The sequence below is a fragment of the Tupaia chinensis genome, unplaced genomic scaffold, assembly GCF_000334495.1.
Source record: "Tupaia chinensis unplaced genomic scaffold, TupChi_1.0 Scaffold147433_1, whole genome shotgun sequence".
NCBI classification, from domain to species: Eukaryota; Metazoa; Chordata; class Mammalia; order Scandentia; family Tupaiidae; genus Tupaia; species Tupaia belangeri.
In genome coordinates this window covers 1,501,572-1,515,608 of record NW_006207284.1, presented here as the reverse complement: position 1 = coordinate 1,515,608, position 14,037 = coordinate 1,501,572, and the positions used below count along the sequence as shown (strand labels likewise).

The following is a 14,037-nucleotide window of genomic DNA, read 5'->3' as shown; positions in this document are numbered from 1 at the left end:
TGGGGAGGGCATGCCCCCTATAGCAAAACCCTCTCCAAAAAAAAAAAAAAAAAAAAGAAATCCCCTTCTTTGAGACAATTCAATCTTGACCGACTGTTAGGAGAAAGCAACTGGAATTAATTCATACTAGTATGGAAATGACTGATGGCATCAACCTCCTCATATATTTGTATTCCTCTCCCAACTAAATGATGGGTCAGTTCTTCATTAAAACAACTGTGCTTGGTATTACCAGTCCACATTGCAATCATGTGAAATTTGAGTGGCTTTCAAAACTTGAAGGTGGAGGACCTAGCACTGCATGCAAATCCAAGGCCTGTCTTAGCCTCTGTGGGCTGTCTGTCTCTCCAAGCTGCCTTTCTTCTACCTGAGCACTTGAGGGATGCTCACCTCATCTTTGTGGCTTAGGAGTGTGTCCGAAACCCACATAGGTGTAGAGGCATCTGTGTGTGGATCACTCATATGCGAAGCTAGGTCATTGGAGGGCATCGCACTCCACTTCCCTGTGAAGAGTGGAAAGTTTGCCTTTCTTGATATCTGCTACAGTTTTAGAAAGGATTTTTAGCAGGAAATAAGCAGAGGTTGAATAGGAATGGGGAAGTTCTTCCCTTTTAGGTCAGTTTTCTTATTGTACTTATTCCAATGTTTTTGTTTTACAAATCTTCATGGGAGAAGCATGCATAGGATCAGGGGAAAAACCACCACTCCTGCTGCTGAGAGGAGCAAGTGCCACCTTAGCAGCAGTCCAGCCCATGGGAACTGTCATCTGAAACTCCTCCTGGCGAGTGCTGGCTCACTGGTGGGTGAGGCTGTAGATTGGTCTATACCTGTGGTCAGGACCGATTATGTTATTAAAGCTAGCTGGCTTTGGAAAGAAAAACAAATTTTATGTAGCACATTATGTAGAAAAGCCAGATGATTGTTATTTGATTTAGAAAACTCAGTCTACCTCTAAGGGAACCTTGTTTTTACCAATCCCCCCCCCCAGTAGATAAACCTCTCGAGATTATTGCTGTCAAAATATCCAGCACATGCACTGCTTCTTTGAGTCAATCTTAAAATGTGATAGCTTCACTTTCCCTAAAAATCAATTGACCAGGATAAAGGAAGGTTTTAATATCATTTGAGAAAAGGGAAATAAATTATTAGGGTTGTGTGGGATTTGCTTATTCTAGGTTATGCTTTTTAACTGGAGATGAGGGTGACTATTGCTGAGAATTAGAAGGGGGTGTTTTTCGGCAGCTAGGAAAGAAGTAGACAAAGACGTATGCTGTATTTTCACTGGAAATCACTTGTACCTTGGGCAGAATTGACGAAGGTTTTTCTCCTTTCCAACCAAGTACATTTACAAAGCAAAGTTTGTGGAGATGTTTACAGTGAGATGATGGAATCATATTTACATTTTCCATTAGCATTCTCATCTCCTTTTTGATCCTATGTAGGCCTACAGGTTTTAATTATTTAAAAGAAAATCTCTGGGCTGAGAATTGAGCTCACTAAGCAGCTTTTTTGACATTCTCTCTTAATTTGTGCAGGCTGATGTTCAAGGATGCTCCAGTAGGAGTAATAGGTGGAACTGAGAAATTTTTTTTTAAATTTTATTTATTTATTTTAATTTGACCGGGGGAGGGAGGGAGGGAGGGAGGGAGAGAGAGAGAAGAGAAGAGGAGAAGAAGAGGAGAGGAGAGAAGAGGAGAGGAGAGGAGAGGAGAGGAGAAGAAAGTGAGAAAGCAAGCCACTAGGTCCAGGACTTGAACTGTGGCTGGCCATATGAGAGTTCAGTGCCCCTAACCACCATGCCACCTGCCAGTCCCAGAATTGAGAAGTTTTAGTAGTTTCTCAGTACAATTTTTGAGTAGGGTGCAGTTTTTGGCAAACAGAGGTTTAGTGGTGCCTAGTCAGACAGATAAGATACTGCTTTGGATGTGATGCATAGGTGTGATATGTCCCACAGTGTGTGACATTTTACAAACGAGTGCTTGAGCTCTGACTACCAATTCCTTCATCATTTGGAGCTGTTAGGATAAGTCTTCTCTCTGAAAGATACATTGTGGGTTGTTTAGCCAAAATGGTGTAATAAGATCCTGATTACATAGAGTGCATGCCTAAAAATTTACTTTTTTGTTTAATTTAAGAAATACCAGGACCAGCAGTTAGTGTAATGGCTATGTCGCTGGACTCCCTTGTAGTCAACTGCAGTTCGAGACCTGGACCTGGTAGCTTAAACTCACACTGGCTGAGTGTGTGTGCGTGCCCAAGATCCTGAGAAGAGAATGGAGGAGAAGGGATTGTGGTGTGGCCATCCCCCTTGGGGAGTGATTTCTAGCTTTCTGTCTCTCTGTCTCTCTCTATCTTTCTGGTGAGCGCATGCGCCCTATAGCAAAAATCTCTCCAAAAAAAGAAAAAAGAGAGAGAGAAAAAAGAAATACCACACATGATCTATTTTCAAAGAAGAAGAAAAATATATATAAATCAGAATCTTATGGAGGATATTTTAGTCTTCGACCTAAGGCTGTGAAGCTTGGGCATTGCTTGGGAAACGTCATGAGTTCCTATTGTTTTAAGAACTTGCCATGTTAAAAGCAGAGGAGACATAAAAGAAACCTTTATACCGGTGGCCTATCTGGAAAGCTATCTCTGGTTGTAAAAGGCTTATTCCACTTTAATATTCTGAGAAATTTTTGACACGTGCTTGGTACAGAGGAATAGATCTTATAAAGCAAAAGAGAAGGAAAGAAAATATGGCATGTAATTTGGTCCTGGGGGTTCTTGTTGGTCATGGTTAAAGAGAAGTGGCCCTTCTCCCCATGTATTAATTGTTATGGGAGCAGAAAGGGCATTTGTATTCTATGACTTTTTGCTTTGGGCAAAACTCGGCATACCAGTTGGGACTGTGCTTATGGATCACTGCAAATCAATGTCCACAGCTGAGATGGCTGATGCCTGATGTGGCTGTCCCTGTTATTTTCCAAATAGAAAGGCCCATTGGGTGGAGCCGCTTCTACCTGAGCTGAGCTTGACATGTGGGCAAGGGAAAGACCTGGTGTGAGACATCAGGGAGTAGTGGGGTCTGTGGCGTTCCCCTAAAGAGAACAGCTGCTGTTACTATGCAGAAATACATGCTCCATGTTGCTGGAGCCTGTGACTTTTCAAGGGCTGCCCGAAAGCTTGATTTTCATATGACGTCTCCCAATTGTTAAAACACAGTGTGGGCCAAACAAAGCACATCTTGACCCATACGCTGTCAGTTTGCAATCTTTGGATAAAAAATTACAACTCTGGCTGTGGGTTTCTTCATAAGGAAATGTCCAACTTCCTTTTCTGCTAATTTTTGTAGGCTTACTAGAAAGCAGCACCCGACTGAAACCTCACGAAGCCCAGAACTACAGAAAGAAGGCCTTGTGGGTATCCTGGTTCTCCATTATCGTCACACTGGCCCTTGCGGTGGCTGCCTTTAGTGAGTATCAGGAGTCCTGCCGATCAATACGGGCTGGTGTTGCCTGTTTTATTCTCTAATTCCTGTGGGATGTGCTTTTGCTTTTAGCTGACTATTATTGATGAGTAAATTTTTTTAGACGGTTGCATTGTCTGGGTCCTTATAAATTAGTAAAACGGCTTCTCTCCTCTGCAGAGGGAAGTGGTATTAAGAAGAAGAAATGGAGAGTGGTACTGGGAGCCTTGGCTCTCCTCAGAATGTGGGTTTGTGGAAATAGATTCTGGCCACCAGCTGAACAGTGAAAATATTCTCTTGGTGGATGCCTTCAGCTTGGGCTGACATGTGACAAATACATATCCTTGAGATTCGTATTTGAAACCTAATGCAACAAGATGAGCGCAGCACTGCAGTGAACCGTCTCCTTTTCTGCCAGTTATATCTGTGCAAAAAAATGCACATTTTAATGAAAGGAAAATGAGAGGGTCCTTTCTCAGGTTTTTAGTGGCTGCAGAAACAAAATAAAACGTATTACCATCAAGATCAGCTAAAATAGAACGGTTTCTGTCTATAATGCTGTTTGGGGGTCGGAAGCCCATGGCATGCGTTTTCTTAGCTAGCATTTGGAGCCTATGGAAATATGCATGTGCTACTTACTCTTATTAATTGTGCAATGATTCATAGGCCTAAGCAGTGACAACTACAATTCGACCTTGGTAGACACCATGGTGGCTTTTGATGATGTGCGTTTTTGCGATGAATTTAGTACTCAACAGCAAAATCTATATTCTAGGTGATAAGCCTCAGACAAGGCATCTTCATGTAACCATCCTCCTCAGCATAGGAGAGAAAAGGACTGTGTCCACTGGAAGATGTGGGTGCGTGTGCTGGTTAAAATTCTATCTTGCAAGGTTGAATCTACAGCTGGAAGTTGAGATTGGTTCCCAAGAGGGAATATTAGAATTTGACCAAATACTCCCGGCAAAAGGAGGCCTATATTAGTTGCAGCAATTTATATTGGAAACATTGTAGCATATCTTGGCTCTGAAAAAGCTAAACATTTAGAAGCAGAGGGCAATGCATTTCAGGGTATAAACATTTACCAATGAGCCAGAAATCTTATCAAGAGGAATTCTGATTCCTGAAAACAGCTACTTCTTTTCCCTCTCTCTCTCTCTCTCTCTCTTTTAAAATGCTGAAACAAGTATAACAAGCCCGATTGATATCCCTGGAGGATAATTTGGTTGTGGTGGCTGGTGGGGAATGCTGGATCAGACTCTGTAATTTACATATGTAAAGGAAGAGGACTGGAATGAAGGGAGGTGATTTACAAACAGAATAATAGTTACTGAGACATGTCCCTGGCTCTAATAAAGCTGTTACCATTTTATCATGTGCATGTTTGAATGAGGACCTGAATGTGAGGAAAGGGTGAGCAGGATTTGCCTTGAGGAGAGTGATGATACACTGATGTACTTACGGCTCATGATAGTCAGAAATTATGCGGATATTTTGGTTTCTCATGTTACACCTCATCAGGTGGATTATCTTAAAAGTGTTGTTCCATTTATTTTAATAATAATAATAATGAAAAAAGATTGTTGCAGGAAGCACATTGGGTTGTTGCTTTGTGAACAAGGTTTCTTTTATTTTCTTGAATGAGTGATCTTCTGTTATTGAGGCAGGTCTTTAATTTAATTTAAGGTTTTTAAACTTCTTTCCTATAAACTATTAACATTGGTGTACACTATTATGATCTGTGATATTTTCTAAAACATATTCAGTTTGTTCCCAGTTGCTTTCAATTTGTCCTGGTTTAGTTAAACCAAAAAAATATAGAAGTTGAATTGTTTTTCTTCACCCAACTACAGAGTGGCTTTATTCTGTGTGTGGGGGTGTGTGTGTTTTTCATATCTTAAACCTCTGGGGCAGTCTCTGATTGTGTTGTTAGAGTTGCTGGTTTTACTCTTTAGTTTAGTAAGTGCATTTATAGTAGGATTCATTTAAAATCCTTTCTAAAGCAATATTTCATTGTTGATAGACTTTCATGTAATCCTTTTGATAGTTTTATATGGAAAGAAAATAAATAAGCAATTTAAGTTGTTTTTGGTATCAAAATTATGTTTGAATTAATGTCTAGAGGAAAATTCCATATTTCAGAAATGACAGGAAACATTTTTAAAAATAGTGTTATGAAGAGCCTCAGTACTGTTCTCTTAGGAGGTGTCTGACACAGAGAGATGAAATGGAAAACTCGGGCTTGGTGAGTTCGTGGTCTAGCCACTGAAATGGTCAGTTGGAGTAAATTAGTATTTTTAAGAGAATTGTTACAGGTTACTATGTGTTGTGCTTTGATGTGACAGAGAAATCTTTGGAGCGTACACCTGTGTGCATGTGCGTGTGTGTGTGTTGTCAGGGGTTATAATTATGGTAAAGAGTAGTCAGTTGTATTTATGGTCATGATTTCTTGCTACTGTTGGCTAGTAAAAAATTGAAGGCAAGAAAAACATTCATCCTTGTACTGAATCAGTATTCTAGGCTGTTGAATGAACTGAGAGAATTTACTTATTTCTTCCATGAGAAAAAGGGGCAGAGAGAGAGAGAGAGAGAGAGAAAGAAAAGAGGGGCCCTGGCTGGGCCTTCATATCTCCATACACCCCAGTCTCAGCCAGTCTGGATCCTGGGCATGTGTGTACACCGGGAGTACTCAGGGAGGTCCTGGGATACGAACCAGGCCCTTGCTCAGGTGGATCCAGCTGCACTGCCACTGCACCACCTTCTCACCTCTGAGAAACAGTTTTAAAAACAATTTTTAAAAAATAGGGAAAAGATGGGGCCAGCAAGAGAAGTGGTGGTTAAGGTACTGGCTTCCCACATGGCCAATCACAGTTTGAGTCCTGAACCTGGTGACTTGCCTTCTCACTTTCCCTTTCTCTTTCTCTCTCTCTGGTCAAAATGTAAAAATAATAATAACAAATAAAATATTAAATAAATAATGGTTTTGTTGGAAAAGTAATGACATATATTTTCTGTTTTTCTGTGCAAAAATGCATCATGACTTTCCTGAAAAACCAATAATTCTTGAAAAGAATAAAAGGTGGAAGGAAAATATTTCTTGGAAAATGTAATTAGGTTGTCTGAAAAGTCATGACACATTTTTGCAAAGAAAAAAACAAAAATACATCATGACTTTTTCGATGATCCAATAAATTTTACCTAAAAGTTTATTCAGATACCAGGTTTAGATCTAATTTATTTTATAAACAATTACCATTTTTTTGAGATGCTCTGGTCATCTTTATGGTTATTTTCTTGTCTTAGAGCTGCATCTACTGGAGTCAGTTGGAAATGCTATCTTTGCCTACTCAATTACTATTTTCTATTTAATCATAGATGATTAGTATTTCTAAAGAAATGCTGTTGTCTTCTTTGTGTTTGGAAATCAGGGGGATGGATAAGTTTGAGAGACACCTCTCTTCTTAGTCAACTGGAAAGATTCATATTTTTGAGACCAGTAGATGGTTCATCATTGGACTTCCACGTACATGGTTGACTTTGGTTCAAGTCCTGAACCTGGTAGCTTGAAACTCATGCTGGGTGTGCGTGCATGTATGCCCAAAATCCTGAGATGAGAATGGAGGAGAGGGGACCAGCAGTTAGTGTAATGGCTATGTCGCTGGACTTTCATGTAGCCAACTGCGATTCGAGTCTCAGACTCAGTGGCTTAAACTCACGCTGGGTGCATGTGCATGCGTGCCCAAGATCCTGAAGGGAGAATGGAGGAGAAGGGATTGCAGCGTGGCCATTCCCCCTGGGGGGTGATTTCTTACTTTCTGTCTCTCTGTCTCTCTGTCTTTCTGTCGAGCACACGTGCCCTATAGCAAAAACCTCTCCAAAAAAAATTATTTATTTAAATTTTAAATGTAGTTTTACGTAATAAAATTAATTTTATTCATTTATTTAAATTTTATTTATTTAGTTATTCCAGACAGAAAGGAGGGAGGGAGGGGAAGAGAGAGACAGAGATAGAGAGACAGTTACTTTCAATAGGTACTTCATGCTGTGATCCACTCCCAGATCCAGCCATCCCTGGATCATGAGCATTCACACACCTGATGTGTTCAGGGAGCCCTCTGGATGCAAATCCAGAACCTCCCCAGATAGGTTAGCCTCATAGAGCATTATATTACTGTGGTGCCACCATCTGAACCTTGGGTATGAACGATTTTTGATAATACTTGGCAATAATAACAATTTTGAACCTGTTTAGATACTAATATAAAACCAGAGGTTATACATCTTGAATATTTTTGACAGTGCACTAGTTTGGTTTTAAGACCCAGTCTGTTTATGATCGGTAAGCAGCATGGAAAATGGCAATCTTGTTATGAACAAACATGAGAAAAAGGTCTGCTTTAATAATGAGGTTAGAAAAAGAACTGAAGTTGTTTCAAAATTCAGGGTTTTGACACTGTTGATATCTTTGTTAGAATGATTTAGGAAATTACATTCTGACTCTGTTTTTGAGGTTTGAGAGTGAGTTAATTTTAAGTACTCAATACGCGTTCTGTAGGAAATGAAGATATATTTGAAACAGTCTCTGAGGAAAACATTTTATAAGGTACAGCTCCATTAAAAAATAAAATACTCTAAGATCTCAGAAAAAGCTCACTCAGAAATTTAGCATGCCAGGAAATTTAAGAATTAGATTAAAATATCTGAAGAATGATTTTCTTTACTTCTTTTTTGAATGCTTACTCTTTTTTTTTTTTAAAGTTTATTTATGTTTTCCATGAGAGAGAGAGAGAGAGAGAGAGAGAGCGAGCCCCATCAAGGTCCTCACACTGACATCTACCCCAGCCTTAGCCAGAACCACAGGTACGCGGATGCCTCTGGTGCCAACCTGGGATCTTTCCATGTGACCTTAGTGTCACGGAGTGTTGCATTATCACTGCACCATTGTGGCGGCCAGAGTGATTTTCTCTTTCTCTTTGGAGGTTTTTAAATAATTGATTTGATTTTACTATAAACTTTTAACACTTAAAAATGGCAGAATATGTATGCTTACCCTTTTTATTCCTAATCTGTAAGGCTGGTGGTTGAGAGATGGATAAAATGAAATCCATGACTCATCTATGAACTCAGCAAAAATCTGGGAACATTCTTAGGTGTATTCTCACATGAAGATGCATTGACAGATGAAAAAGGCATAGACTCTCCTGGGCTTTCTGGTGTCCTGAGAGTAACATCTAAGTAGTTATAGTGGCTCTAAATGTCTGGTCTGACCTGGTCTTTGCCCCCCTTTCTCAGATACTCTGAACTTTTCCTCAGGACTGGAGCCTACTTCTTTGGTCAAGCTAAGCTTGATCCACTCCCAGCTCCAGCCATTCCTGAATCATGGGTGCTTGCACACCTGGTATGTTCAGGAAACTCTCTGGATGCAAATCTAGAACCTTCTCATATGAACCAGCTTCACAAAGCATTGAAGCTAATGGTGCTACCATCTGAACCTTGAATATGAACTATTTTTGATAATACTTGGCAATATAGTGGTTTCAGGGACCTCACATGGCCAGCTCCTCGCTGACAGGCTACCTCCTCAGAGACTTCATCACATGGGCCTGTCCTCCTGGAGTAGCTTTCTCATTACACTGCTTGTTCACAGTTCTTCCCTTTGTGCCCTGCCTCCATTCGATAATGAGGCTTGTAAAACCCTTGTCTCTTGTGCCCATGTCCCTAAGAGCCTTTTCCCCCAAAATGCATCTGTAAACCAAAGACTTGAGTATGCAGCTTACGTTCTGCTAGTAGAATGATTCTCTGTGTAGTTTGCTGGTCTCGTATTTATTCTTATTGAGCAAAGCAGTACATGCACATGACAAAGATTCATGAGACCAAAGGTACAGTGCCAATCTCTGTTTATCCTAGAGTCTCTCCTTCCCATTCTGCTCCCCACAGACAACCGCTGTTGCCAGTGCCTTGTGTGTCCTTCAAGTCATTTTCTATGCGTGCACAAGCCCAGGTGTGGTGCCTGTGTGTGCTTCCTGTTACTACTTATGTCAGATGTGGCATCTTGTCCTTGCTGGTCTTTTAAAGGCATGGGACTCTTTGCAAGCTACTGTTCTTCCTGTTTTGGATGAAGTAGAAATGATGTAGAGAATCTTCAGGAATTGCCTCCCAGTGAATGTCTGTCTACTGTGACTGGCCCGTGTGGCAAGGCCAGGGAGTGGGGGATGTGGGCAGGAAGTTTGTGAGCCACATCCTGCTGGTGCTGAACAGGATAACTCACCCCATACATGTGCTCGGGAATGATAACTCTGAGGCTTCTTCTGAGAGGTAGAAACCAGGGAGGAACAGGCAGAAATGCGGTTTGGGAACCTCACCCTAGCAACTCTCTCTGCCACTGAGTTCTTGCTTTGTACCCTTCTGGTCATGTCACTGAAGATTCCAGGCTTGCCTTCCCTCATGCTGCTAGCTCACTAGTAGCACGTGGAATACAGAGGGTGTCTTATTCATGGTGTCTTATTCATGTTTGGAGAAACAGAAGTACCTGAGACTGGGCAATTTATAAAGAGGCAGAGGTTTATTTGACTCATGATTCTGGAAAGTCCAAAGGCATAGGACTGACATCAGACGAGCCATAACATGGCTGACAGATGCAGAAAGATTGGCTTGAGTGTGCAGAGAAGAGAGTTGCAGACAGCTCTCTGTTTTAGAACAATCTGCTCTCTCAGGGACTAACTCCTTTTCAGGAGAGCTAGAACTCACTGAGTTCTCTCATGAGATGGCCTTAATCCATTCTTGAAACGGGTGTCTCCATGATCCAATCACATGATCCAGTCACAAACCACTTAGACCAGATTCTCCAACTTGAGCCTTGGGAGGAAAAACTATTGTCTCAACTATAACAGGGGATATTAGTCAGGGCCCTTTGCTTCCAAAAGGCCCCTCATGATTTTGTCGCCTCCTTCCTGACCGGACCCAACCCCTTTCAACTCCCCCACTTACTCTAAGCCCACAGATGCCCAGTGCAGTCCCCCAAATGTTGCATCCTTCTCTCAGCCCCCATACCCATGTCTGTGCTTTTCCCTTGGTCTCAGTTGCCTTTTGTTCCTGACCCACACCCACCTCTGTGGTATTCTGGTCTAATTTAAGTGCCCCTTTCTCCCTGTAGCCTCATGGATACCCAGAATCAGAAATGTGATGGACAGTACTTGAATCACTACATTATTACAGTTTGCACCAAAATACACTCAGTGACAGCTGACCCTGTCTTCTCTAGCCTTTTCTCTGTCTTTAACACAGTTGGAACTCAGCTATGGGCTGGACTGGAGTCAGTATTTTTAAAAAATTATTTATTTAATTTTGTTTATAATTATTTATTTTTAATTTGACCAGAGGAGAGACAGAGAGAGAGAAAGAGAAAGTAAGAAAACAAACCACCAAGTCCCGGACTTGAACCATAGTTGGCCATGTGGGAGTCCGGAACCTTAACCACCACACCACCTGCAGGTCTCCTGGAGTAAGTTTTGACCTCTCCAGGCTGAGACCACCGCGATTGCGGCAGGTGGTGGATGTACATGCATTTGCAGGTAGAGATTCCAGACAAAGAAGCAGCAGCTTTTCTGGTGAATGGAAGCAAGGCGGGAAGCTGGAGCTAGGGTGCCCCCAGCATTGTAAATAGGCAGGGTGCAGGAGCTTGTTCTCTTGCCCTTTCCTGACTTGGGAGAACACATCTTCCTGAATATCCAGGCTCACAATGAGCTGCTGTTTCCAGCCAGGAGTGGAGGAGGGGCTCCCAGCAGCTGCTTGCCTGTTCTTTCTCTCCTTTCAGTGCATTCTGAGCACAGTGTTTAATTAAAGTGTGTCCAGGGCGTGTTAGCATGAGGGTGTTCTTGTCGCACAACCATGACAGTGACACAGGGGAGCTGGGCGGAGAGCCCTAGCTGGACTCCTCAGGCTTGGTGAGTCCTTGCCCACTTTGCTTTGGTCTGAATGAGCAAGGGTCCCCTTGGAGATTTGTGAGAGTTTTTCTTCTTGTCTCTCCATCTCTCTTTTTTTGTCAGCCAGCTGGACAAGAAGGGGAATTTTGGTTTGCTTATGTTCCAGGGCTGCAATTTGGTCCACTGGGAATTGCCTATTTAAGATGACTTTCTGGCTTAGCTTCTCCTGGACAAGAGATGACTTCTTGGGGTCCTGTGCTATGATCTGAGGTGTAGGAGTATTGAGATGTGGAAGGAGTGGATGAAGTCAGAGGGGAGGAGAGATCCCTAGCACCCCTCAAGTAAAGGAACCTGTTTCTTACTTTCTACTGTTATCCCTGCCTGACAGCCTGTCCCTCCTTCGAGCTGGGGAAGGTGCTTCTCCAGTCCTGATTGTCTCTCTGTGGAGGTCAGTCTGCTCTGCTGGGTGCCATGGCAGATGTCTAGAAGTGGAACAGTTTCTTCCCTTGAAGAGCTCAGGTTGAAGTGGGGAGGTGAACTATCTAGAAGTCAGGCACCTGACAGGGCAATGAGGTAGGACAGGCAACCCCTACCCCCATTAGACACATAGTGATGCTCAAGAAAGGGCACCACTGACCTGTTAAAAGCAGTCTACACCCCACAGGAACTTCTTGTCCCCCCAAAAGAATGAGATGAAAATTGGAATTATCAGTGCAGAAGTCAAGTTTGCCCTGTGCTGGAGGTGAGGGTTGGTTTCTGGTCTTAGTGAGAGGGGTTTGGGTTATAGTGTCCACAGAAGGATGGAACATGGCTGCTTTCATTTTCTCGAGCAGCCATAGTAAAGTACCACAGACTATGGGCTTAACAGAAACTTACTTTCTTCCAGGTCTGGAGGTTGAAAGTCTGAGATCAAGGTGTTGCAAGGGCTGAGTCCTGAGGCCTCTCTCCTTGCCTGGTGGATGGCTGTCTTCTCCTGTGTCCTCTGTGTCCTCACATGATCTTCCCTCTGTGTGTGTCTGTGCCCCAATCTCTAGTGAGGACACTAGCCATATTGGATTCAGGCTCACCCTAGTGACCTCATTTTACCTTAAATACCTTTTTTTATTTTAAGTTTTCTATAGGGCATGTGAGAGAGAAAGAGAGTGAGAGCGAGAGTGAGAGCGAGAGAGAGAGAGAAAGGAGGCCATCAGGTCCGGGACTTGAACCATGGTTGGCCATGTGGGAGTCCAGCACCATGCCATCACCATGTCCACCACCATGCCATCTGCTAGCCCCCTTAATTACCTTCTTAAAGACCCTATCTCCAAATACAGCCACATTTTGAGGTTCTGGAGGTTAGGGCTTCATCATATGCATTTTAGGAAGACACAGTTCAGCCATAGCAACAGCCTTGGCCAGCACCAGGCATGCAGAGAAAATGAAGATCCCAGAATAAATGCTTTAAATGATCTTTAGTGACAATGAAAGGGTAGACCAGAATACACATACACCCACCAGCTCAGGAAGACCATGAGGATGCTACAGTCTCAGCAGAGCTCTATGTGGGGTGAGGTGGGGAGCCTTCCACTAGAATTCACAGCCGGGAGCATGACCGCTTATGAACTTGTGTTGGGAATTTTATTCATCAATTTCTGAGGAGTAGACTCTGAGACTGATGGCAGCAAGTTTATTGGGGTGAAGGCTGAGGGTGTGGGTCTCTCAGAAATAGCACCTGGAAGGGAGTCAGGGAGGCAGGATCAGGCAGAGGGAGGAGTTGAATTGCAGTGCTGTTGCCTTGAAGCTCATCCCACAGGGACGTGGTAGCTGGGGTGGTCCTTCAGAGAGGTCTACCCTCAGCAAGGGAGTCAGAGCAGTCACTGGTGTGGGCCACTTAAGGAACAGGTGCTGGAGGAGGGAGCCTCCTTTGGGTTCTAAGAGGAGGGTGTAACCATGAGCAGCCCTCACTCTTGGCAGTTGGGGAGAGAGTCCAGAAAGAGGATTCAGGAGACATAGCATGAACCTGCTCTAGGATTTTTAATGCCCACTTGGTCTGGGAAGCTTCATACTGAGAGGTTAACATGGACATGGGCTGAGATTGGAAATACCCCTGGAGCAGCTGAAGATGAAGAAGCTAGTGCAAAACCTTAACCAAGGTGTCCCACGGATGCAGCCATCAGAGAGGAACTCACCACTCAGCCTCAGAAGGCCCCTGAGAAGAGGGTTCATGATCAACAGTCGAACAAACAGCAAGATTAGAACTGAAATTTGAGCTGGCCTGCAGTGCAGTGGTTACAAGTGCTGTGCATAGAAAGCCAGATCCCACATGACTGACCTCAGTTTGAAACCTGGCACCAGTGGCTTGAGAAACATGCCAGGCATGTGTGTGTGAAAGTGGAGAAATGGAGGAGAAAGGATTATAGTGTGTCCATGTCTCATTGTGTGCATGTGTTGTGTGTGTGGGTGCTCCCTCTGTTTCTCTGGTAAGCACATGTGCCCTCTGGCAAAAAATTGTCTTACAAAATTTGTAAGATAAATATGTTTAATATACCCATATTAAACAGAAAGGAATCAATCACATGAAAGAAAAGACACTGAAAAGAACACCTGGAAAATAACCAAATAAGTACGTTCTTCTCATTTTTACTAAAGCACTAACATGGATCTAGTTATAAAAAAAGTTAAGAA

The 14,037-nt window shown here is 42.8% G+C and overlaps 1 protein-coding gene across 1 annotated transcript in view; it reads left to right on the top strand.

Moving 5' to 3' along the window:
• The window catches only part of TMEM163 (transmembrane protein 163), a 292,446-nt gene that overhangs the window by 2,858 nt on the left and 275,551 nt on the right, over nt 1-14,037 (top strand). The window contains exon 2 of the mRNA XM_027768765.1: nt 3,338-3,457. The gene's annotated coding sequence lies outside the window, so the exon portion shown is untranslated. The remainder of the gene's footprint in view (nt 1-3,337; nt 3,458-14,037) is intronic.